The following is a 10,783-nucleotide window of genomic DNA, read 5'->3' on the forward strand; positions in this document are numbered from 1 at the left end:
TTAATTTCTGGGTATGTCTGGTTTATGTTCCTCACGTTTACTGGTCTTCTTAACCTGAGAAAAAAACCCAGCGTCTCCCAAATAAAAAACAATGGGGCTACAGCTCCAGTTCTGCAAAATCTGTCATAACCGTCCTGCTAACTTCCTGAACGTTGTGTGCGTGGTGGTGGTGGTCTGGTTACTGTGTGTGTAATTGTGTGGTGGTTGTGCGTGTGCGTGGTTTGTCTGGTTTGTGTGTGTAGTTGTGTGCTGTTTTGATTTGTTTGGTTTGGAGTGGAGTGGAGGAGCCTGATCATAAAAATGGCTGCAGGAGCAATGCTTGGTAGGATGTGGGGCCGGGAGGAGACCAAGGCCCTCATAATAAATATTTAGAACAGCGGGGCAGTGGCAGTGCTCTTTGGGAGCTGCTTCTGCCACAGTGAGGCCTATTGGGAGCGCATCAGGAAGTGCATGGAGCAAGTGGGGCATGGACGCACCACTGGGCAATTGCGCTCCAAATGGAAGGTCCTGAAGCACTCCTTCATTAAGGAAAGGATGGATGCAGCAGAGAGAGAGGAGGGCACCGTTGTCAAACACACACACCCCAACATACTACTGGAGGATCCGGGCAGTGTGGATCCAGACAGGCAAGCCTGCATTTTCAGAGGCATATACCTAGTACGTTATATTTATCCCATCCCATCATCAAGCTTGACTGAATATGAAAACAATGATGTGTACGGTCTGACACTCCCCTTGGACACTACCAGTCTTATTATTATTCCCATCCCATGTCCCTCCAGGCCCAGCCCTTTTTGCAACCACCCCTCCCCGCACAAGCTAATGCAAAAGCCCACCTGAAAATGAAGCTACCTCGTTGTGGTCTCATGTGGAAACAAACAAATCCTGACATTTAGCCTGCAATCCTATGCTTGTTGGACAGAAAAAGGTCCTACTCCCATAATCTTCCGGCCACTTTGGCTGGTTGAAGAAGGGATGCTAGGAACTGCATTACTTTTTCCTGTACAACCACAGGCATAGGATTATGCGGCCCTGGCTACAAATTGTATTACATGCTGACATACTGTCCATTTCTGGTAAAATGCTGCTGCTGCCAGTGAGTCTCTGCGCAGTGCAGAGAGAGACTGGCACAAGCTGCAGCAGGACCAGCCTCTCGGTGTGTGCACCTCGTCCTTATTTATGTAGTGATTGCTGAATTTCTACACCCCACCTTTCTACCAAGACATTGGCACTCAAGTGTTGAACTGGGAGCTTGGAGATCTGGGTATAGTCCACTAGCCATGGAAGCTCGCTGGGTGACTTTGGCCCAGTCAGAAAGCCCCAGCCTACCTCACAGTGCTGTTGTTGTGAGGATCAAATGGAAAGGAAGAGGATAATGTGAGCCGCCTTGGGTTCCTTGCGCTAGGAAAAAAGGTGAGATACTGTGACATTGCAAATGTAGAAATACAATTATCAGTTCTGTGGGGTGACTAAAAGTGCAATTCTGTGCATGTTTACCCAAGTCCAACAGTCCCCATCATCCAGCCAAAAGTCAATACTGTCTAATCTGCCTCCCTAATTATCACCTCAATAAGACCTTGTGGTAGGAGGACAGAATCTGTGGTTCTTATGGTAGGACTTGGAAATGGTGATAGACGGATCAATGAATGACTGTGGTTTTGTTCACTCACCACATATTTAACTGAAATCATTCTGTTACTGTGACATTCCACAGCTGCACATCATGCATCGCTGGCAAAGGAGGCATCGAGGGCTGCCGAGAGAGAGGAGGAGGAACCCAAAGCGCAGCCAACAGGAGGAGGAGGAGGAGCACCTGTGGAGGAAGGCCATCCTTCTTCCACAGATGAAGCCCCTCCTTTGGTACTCCTCAGGCGTCTGCGTGACCTGTAAGTACTACAGAATGGCACCTGACCTGAGCTAACAACTCTGCCTGCAAGATGCATATTACCATGGTGCTTTATTCTTCTCTTTCTACACACAGGTAACGACCTTTAAAGAAGGGTGGAGGCCACAGAGCAGGCGTTACACATCTGAACTGAGACGTGCAGCCAATAACTTCTGTTCTGTTCACTTTTTTTTTCAGGGCAGGTCAGAAAGAACTTTAAACAATTTCTTGGTTCAAGTCAAGAGATATAATTATTAAAATCTAGATCATTTTACACAATGATCTCTGTGTTTTCTTACTGTTCCACAAACCACCACAACAAGAATGCTTTCCAAGCTAAACAATCGCAGCTGCTGTAAGCTTCCCTCATAGGAAGATGCTCAGCATCCCTGATGTTACGAAGTATGCTTCATTTTACATGTTCAACGGAGCCCCCTCTGCCTCAGGAAAGCCAGTGGCCACTTTTGACACGTGCTGCTTCTCGTCCTCGACTTTACTCAGGAGGAAACCCTCTGCCAGAGGCACTGGCTGGGAACTGGTGACTGCTCCACATTATCTCACCCAGCTCTCTACCTCCAAGGGAAGTGGATTACCATTTCTATGAAATGATGTTTTCGTACATCTCTGGCTTTAGCCACTGACTCAGGACCTATTGGCCTCCTAGTAGCATAACTCCATGAAATGGCATCGTGCAGCTAAGCTGAGGGCATTTCCATCCAGGATCATCTGCACAGTTCTTTCCCAGAACTCCTCACTGCTCCCAAATCCTTTTCCTGCTTCTGACCCAGCTGAGACTTCCACTTCCATCTCCCCTCTGTATTCCACAAGCGGCTTCCACATGGGCCAAGAGAATGCCTTGCGCTGCTCCCAGTTTCTTGCTTAAGATGACAGGTGCCACAATGGGTGGGGCCACCAAGTCCTGCAAAGCCAAGACTCTGTTCCCACAGTGAACTATTTCAAGTAAACCAAGCAGGAAAATGTTTTACAGGAAAAGTGGGTGACCGGCACTTTGCTTCCACATCTTTTCCGGGATCTAGACTGGCCCTGTATACAGGCATCATGCACAGTGCTTCCCTCCACTCTATACCTTTTCATGGCTGAGCAGAGCTTGTTGGAAAAATCAGGACAGAAGCGCAATACACATTTACACCTGGAGCATGCTAGTGGTGTTTCTTCAGTGGCTGCCGGCCACTTGTTCCTTCCCCCCACTCATCATTGGTTCCTGTAATGTGACTGATGGCTCCACCCATCCCCCCTGCCTTCTTGCTTGCATCCCAATCCTATGCTGGTTTACACAGAGAGGAGAACAAGTGCATTCAAGGGGCTTCTTCCCAGGGGGGTATGCATATTATTCCTCCCTGCCCCCCACCCTTCCACCTAATTCCAGCCCGTTTGGCCACCCAAGAGTCCACCTCATGATCCCGTCCCACCACCACAAAGACAGGCCATTCTGGCCCTTCAGTGTAGTGTACTTGCAATGCTACTGCCCACCCACCCCGCCCCAACCCCCCGCACAGTGGCAAGGCACAAACCACCCCAACCCCCTTCTCTTTCCATGGCTTGTCAAGTATCTTTGGTTCCATGGTCCTTTGGAATATTAGGACTGCATTTAACCCGGTCCGCATTTTCAGGTCCACCCTTCCATTCAACCTCGACTTTGCCTGCACCTGCCTCTTTTTAAGGAGTGGGGAAAGCCTACTGAAAGCAAATGGGCTTCAAGATTTCTTTCTGATTTGAAGGTAATCATTACTGCCCTATCTAAAGCAACTCCTAAAAAAAAAAAAACATTAAAATTAAAATTCCAAACTCTGCATGATGAATTTAATCAGGTTAGTAGAATAGGTACTTCTAAGTACCCAGTGACAACCTAACTTTCAAGCCTTTCTCCTGCTTGGCTGAGAAGGGAGACTCCCCCATGTATCCTGGGAGGAAAAAAAGCCAATCAAACCAGTGAGCAAAAGGGAGAAAAAGCAGTCAAGGGCTCAGGATGATGATCCTCCTCTCATAAATAACTCCACTGCAGTCAATGGGACGGAGGTTCCAAGCAAATGCATGGGGGGGGGGCCCTTAAGACTGCTACTCTAAGTAGACTTACAGTGCACTCCTATGCAAGCCCACTCAGAAACAAGCCACACAGAATTCAATGGCACTTACTCCCAGGAAAGGAAAAGGTCAGGTGTATTTATGAAGCCGCACTTTTGAGTTCCACTTCACAACACAATCTACAAGTCAGTTCAGCAAGATTCCATCTTTCAATGTAGATTTTCTTCCTGTTGCAGTGAGAACTCACACAGCATGCACTTTCAGGAGCGTAGCAGTAAAGCTCAAGGTTTGTGGAGAAAGAGATGTCCCTGTGTCCTTGAAAAAAAACAGGAACAGCCTTACAGCCAACGCGTTTACTCAGAAGCAAGCACTGCTGTGTTCTTGTGGCTGTTCGGAGGAGCAGCAGCAACCACCAGGGAACCGGGGTAGCGCCAGTCCTGTAGACCGAAAGACCGATACAGTGCACCTCCAAAGTAAACAGAGATGCATGCTGCAGCTAGGGGTGGACGAAAGTCACTTACCTTTTCTCGCAGCTTGTTCGCGGTGGGGGGGAGCGCTTCGCTGCTCCCCCCGCGAAGCTCAGGCCCGGGGGGGGAGGCTTCCCGCCTCGCTCGGCCGAAATTCAGGCCGGGGAGGAGGCTTCCTGCCTCGCCCGGCCGCGAACACGAAAGTAAAAAAAAAAAAACCGTCCCGATAGGCTACGTGACGATTCACGTAGCCTATCATGGCTAGATCTGGAAAGTCAGCTGTGATAGGCTATATGAATCGTCACGTAGCCTATCACGGGTGACTTTAAAAAAAAAAAGCGCGTACGCGAATGGCGGCCCCCATAGGGAGCCGCCATTCGCGTTCCTTATTTAGTCGCTGTAGTCTACGTAAATGTTTACGTAGACTACGGCGAAAATAAGGGCAACGCAAATAGCGTTGCCCTTATTTTCGCCGTAGTCTACGTAAAGATTTACGTAGACTACAGCGACCAAATAAGGAACGCGAATGGCGGCTCCCTATGGGGGCCGCCATTATCCGTACACACTTTTTCTTATTTTTAAGTCACCCATTATAGGCTACGTGACGATTCACGTAGCCTATCACGGCTGACTTTGCAAATCTAGCCGTGATAGGCTACGTGAATCGTCACGTAGCCTATCAGGGGACGTTTTTGTTTTTTTTTTCTTTCATTGCAATGGCGGCGGCGGCAGCCAGTCGAAAGACCGGCTGCCGCTCCCGCCCCGCTCGAACACCGGACGAACCGCCAGCCGGACCCGCCGCCGGGAGGGACATTCAGGGAAGGTAAGTCCCGTCCCGGGGGGGGGTGCGGGGGGCTGGGGGCGTTCAGAGGATTTCTCCCCGAAACTTGTTCGGGGGGCCGAACACGTTGGCGCTCGGCCCCCCGAAGTTTCGGGGAGAAATTCTCCGCCATCCCTAGCTGCAGCAGCGCCCATAATGTAATGGGAGAGGGGCAGAAACGGTGACCTGCCCCCACCCTCCCACCGATTTGTTGTCATGACAATGCAATGCAACACTGCTCAACAACACCCTTGCAGTACTTGTTGTCTATCAGTCACATGCTGGTATTTAGTAGGGATGTCAGAGAAATTCTCTCGAAAATGAAATGGGCTCAAAAACAGTCACTTTCGGTTCGCCGAACCCTTTCCCGAGACGAGGCACCCAGGTCTACCCGAACGTGAGCTCACGCGACACTTTTTTTTTTTTAATCTGCCAAAAGTTTTACGAAGGCATTTACAAAGGCAACTTCGCAAATTAGGACGAAAGATGGCGAAAGGGATTTCACGAAACTATTTAATAAACATGCAGTTTCCTTTCCTGCTATGACGCAGCTTTCTTTTGCTGGGAGTGACGGGGTCACGAAGTGCACGTAGCCTGCCTGCCCTGAGGCTGAGCTGCATAGCCTCATCTTTTGTTTTATACTTTTATTGTATGTGTGAGGTCAGGTTCAGGTCAGGTGAGGTCACCTGAGCAAGATCCCTCCAGGCCACCCCCCCACCCCACCAGGAAGATAATTGAGGGGAGGGAACTCATTGACCTGGATTATCCCCTGGATTCCCGCCTTTAGTTCACATAGGACGGCGGTCGTGCAGCAGCCTCACTTGCTCCAAGTAGACTCCAGAGTCCAGAGACAGACTAGAACAGGCGCCGCTGCTGCTGCGTCCCAGCTGCTGCAACTTTCTTTCTCTGCATCCCTGCGTTCTATGGCACTGCAGTTCAACCTTTTTTCTTTTTTCTTTATTACAGTGAAGGTATGTTTACTTTACCTGAATGTGCCCTTATGCTTAGTGATTTTGGGGTGAGATGGAGGAGCAGGGGGAACTGGGGGGGAAGGCATCCTGCAAGGACTCCATCCCCCATCCTCCTGGGCTTCCCAGGATTCACCCATGTGCCTGCCTGCCTATGTATTTCTTTCTGGGGCGGGGGGAGCTGGAAGGATTCCATCCCCCATCCTCCTGGGCTTCCCAGGATTCACCCATGTGCCTGCCTGCCTATGTATTTCTTTCTGGGGCGGGGGGAGCTGGAAGGATTCCATCCCCCATCCTCCTGGGCTTCCCAGGATTCACCCATGTGCCTGCCTGCCTATGTATTTCTTTCTGGGGTGGGGGGAGGGGGGAGCTGGAAGGCCTCCATCCATCCCCCATCCTCCTGGGCTTCCCAGGATTCACCCATGTGCCTGCCTATGTATTTCTTTCTGGGGAGGGGGGAGGGCGGAGGTGGAAGGCCTCCATCCATCCCCCATCCTCCTGGGCATGGATGGGCCACATCCTCCATCCTGGGCTTTTCAGCCTAGTCTGCTGTACAATATGCCCCTGTTTAGTTAGCACTGAATGGCTGGATTGGAGGGTAACTACTTCTACACTGTACTATATCTGCGATTAGGCTGTTCACACGATTTCAGCTTTGCCACATGCATTTATGTCTCCTTCTGCCCAGAGACATGAACATGGAGAAAAGAGGAACCCGTGGTCAATCCGGCACTCAAAAGAGGTGTGGACGCCCGGCAAGAACATACACCGCTGAGGTTGCATTTCAGCGGTATTTTAATAATGAGATGGAAGTGGAGGAAGCCCAAGGTGTGACCAGCAGCGACAGCGGCCCCAGCCCACCCCGCACCCGTAAGCAGCGCACACCACCAATTTCCGCTACAGAAAGTGGCACAGGCACAACCGGCCACAACTCCAGAGGAAAAGGAAGAAAGTTCTTGGATGGTGAGCGGAAGGGCAGTGTCTCCAAACCCAAAGCGGATGAAAATGTTCCCAAGGAGACTCTGCAGCGGCGGGATGAAAGTCAAGATACCTATCTCATTCCAAAGGATGAATCTGGTAAGACTCTGTCACCACAGGTGCTTGTGAATATCTGGATACAAACAAATGTCTTTGAATATTTGAATAGTCCCTACATTAGCCTTCTGCAACCTGCAGCCTTCCAGATGTTTTGGGCTACAACTCCCAGCATTATTGACCATTGGTCATGCCGGCTTGGCCTGATGGGAGTTGAAGTCCAAAACCTTTGTAGGGGAGCATTTGGGGAAGGGATCTTCTTCTTCAACACAACAAAACATACACGACTGTTTTACATTCATTCATATTCATTGCTGTGAACATATTTCATATTATTTAAATGTTACATGGTGCTCCAGTACGAAAGAAAACCCCAAGTCTTTAAAAGAACTGCAATACTTTCTCAAACGATACACCTTTTCGGTGGGAAAACACTTCAGTGTTTTGTGCTTGCTTGTTTCCAAAGCCATTCATCATAGTTTGCTGTCTTGTTTGGGCTTGATCTCTTTTAACTAGAGCTGCAATGTGAATTGATTAAGCAATTACATTTCTGAGGATGGTTTTTAAAATGTTGCAGAAATCTGAGTCAGAGACTTATTTAGTCCCTTTAGTCTGACCCCCGATATGGCTACTACAAAAAGAGGGCCTGACTAATCAGGCACTGCTCCTGGGGGACCACAAATGCACCCTTGAAAAAGGCAGTGGGATTCGCCAAGTATGTGCTCAGGTCAGGACCAGCCCTATCGTTAGGGAGCCTTGCAGCTCCTCAGCCAGCTTGTTGTCCTCTGGTGTGGTGGAACAGGCTTTCCCATTGTCACTGTTCAAGTAAGATTCGGCTATCGCCCTATGTAGGATGGAAGGGTGCCATTTTACCCTTTGCCTCAGGAAGCAAAACGCGTTGGGCCAGCCCTGTGGGGGATGAGTCCCACACAATGGTATAATAGAGCTGATGAAACGAGTGGACCTTGCAAGGGAGCCAGATATCTCCTCCCCCATGCTTTTCATGTTTTCACCAGTGAGGACACGTTTAGATAACTCTCATTGAGTTTCCCAGTCTGTACAGTACCTTTTTTTTGCACCTAATGTGTTTTCTCAGTGCTCGGTAGTGCAGGAGTAGCTTACAACTGCACCTTGTGTCATGTAGATTGATTGCGAGTCCTCCAAGCTATGTTTCATAGATTGCTACAACAACACAGTTTTATTTGCTTGGCTATTACTCTTTACAGAGAATCTTTACAGAGACGCCCACAACCGTCCTCCCTGCATCCGACAGTGGAAGTGGGACAGGTGAACCAGGTCCACAGCTGCCTGCTGATGATCACCTTGTGGGCGGCAGCTCAGGTGATTTTGAAAAAAATGCCGGAGGACTTAGCGTCATCAGTGATCCGGACAGCGAAGATGATGAGCTCTTCTATATCAATGATGTCCCTGCTGAGACTGGGTCTGACTCTGTTCTCCACTTCCAGCCTTCTTCGTTCTGCGGGACCAATCCCAAACCTCAGGAACAAACGTCCCCTGCCAAGCACTGGTCAGCACCATCAACAACACCATCCACAGATGAGTGGAAACATGCAGCTCCAGATGCCACCTCATCTAGAACCAAAGGCCCCATTCCCCAAAGAAGAAATGGTGGTGGCAGGGTGAGCTCCTATGTGTGGCGCTTCTTCAAATATGCAGAGAACGACCGCTATGTCGTGATGTGCGATATTTGTCGAAGCCGTGTGCGGCTAGGAAAAGAAGGGGGCTGTCCACAAGTGGGCACGTCTGCCATGAGGCGACACATGGAGGTGCATCATCCGCTTCTTGTGCCCAAAGATAGCGACGGGAAGCCACAACCATCCAAAAAGAACAGTACCGCCTTTGCCTCATCTTCCAAAGACCTCACGCAAAGTGGTCAGGGTGGGAAGGGCACAGAAGGCAGCTTCGCTAAGAGGCAGGTCTCACTGGAGAAATGCCTTGCGCTGACACAGAAATTACCCTCTGACAGCACCCAGGCACGACTGTGGAATCACCTCCTGACAGTGGCCATTGCAACACGTATGCTTCCCTTCTCCCTGGTGGAAGATGAAGACTTTTTGACCTTACTTAAGAGCATCTGCCCTCGGTGGGATGTCCCCTCTCGTCACTACATTAGTGGCGTAGCCATTCCAGCCCTGGCTTCTGCAATCAGACGGGTGCTCCAACAGGATTTGAAATGTGCAGTTGGAGGAAGTGTACATTTAACGAGTGACACATGGACAAGTAACCAAACAAAGTCTTATCTGTGTGTCACCGTGCACTGGGTATCCATCAGTGCGAGCAGCCGACTGAGTCGTAGAACAGCGACATTGTCCCTCACAATGCTCTCTGGGACACACACAGCGGAAAACGTCAGCAGCAGCATCAGTGGTGTTGTTCAGTCCTGGTTGGCCCCCTTAAATCTTACAGTGGGCTGTGTAGCAACAGACAATGCCTCAAACTACCTAAAAGCAGCCCGCATTGCACGGCTAAACCACGTTCCGTGCGTTGCCCACTGCTTGAACCTTGTGGTGCATTCTGGATTGAGCAACGCCTCCCCAAAAATTGGCAAGCTACTTAAGGTGGCCCGATCCATTTGCACCCACTTCCGGCAGTCCTGCTCAGCAATGGAGGCAATCGGCACCATCCAACGTAGCCGTGGCCTTCCAGAACATAAATTCATTTTGGATGTGTGCACACGCTGGAACAGCACATTGCATATGCTTCAGAGACTCTGTGAGCAGAGACCAGCTATAAATGACTACATCACTGAGAAGCAACACCACTCCAAATTTTTTGTCACACCACATCAGTGGCTCTGGATGCAAGACCTGGTGGACATTTTAAAAATTTTCGATGAATGCACAGCGGTACTGAGTGCAGACTATGCCACACTGGGCCAAGTGCTACCTGTGCTAAGGATCATAGAGGGGGTGCTGAGAAAAGGCCATTCTGAGATTTGTGAGCGCACCAGTGCTGGAGGCAGGCAATTATTCCCCAGTCCTGCAGTTAGGCTTGCAGAATTCCTTCTGAAGGAGCTGGGCACCAACAAACACATAACTTCAATCAGGGGGGACATGAAATACGTTGCTGCTGCATTCCTTGAACCACGGTTCAGGGATAGCTCAACAAGTGCGGAGCCTCCAAACGACAACCCTGACTTCCTAAGTTTAAAAAAAAAATTTGACTGAGAAAGTCATGGAGTGCTTCCAGAGAGATGGGCTGGATGAGAAGGAGCTGGGTGAGGCTAGTAGGACTACTACCTCCCCTGAAGACAATATCTGCAGCAGTAGCACCATCACCAGCAGGAGGGGCAATGATGACACCACAGCAGCTGCACCACCAACAGAGTCAGACATAGGGGCATCTTGTCTCAAGTTCAGCTTTTACTCCTCAATGGCAGTGGAGCTTGGTGTAAGTGGGCACAGGCGGGGGGAATGTGCCAAAGCAGCCAGGAAAGCATCAGCCTATGATGTGGCTGTCCAGGAACTTGAAGGTTATTCAAGAGAGAGTTTCTCGGGAACACAGATCAGCCCAGAGAGTGATCCTCTCCTATACTGGGATACAA

This window comes from Heloderma suspectum, chromosome 1, assembly GCF_057233095.1.
Source record: "Heloderma suspectum isolate Gila_16-S chromosome 1, 16-S_ref, whole genome shotgun sequence".
Classification (NCBI taxonomy): domain Eukaryota; kingdom Metazoa; phylum Chordata; class Lepidosauria; order Squamata; family Helodermatidae; genus Heloderma; species Heloderma suspectum.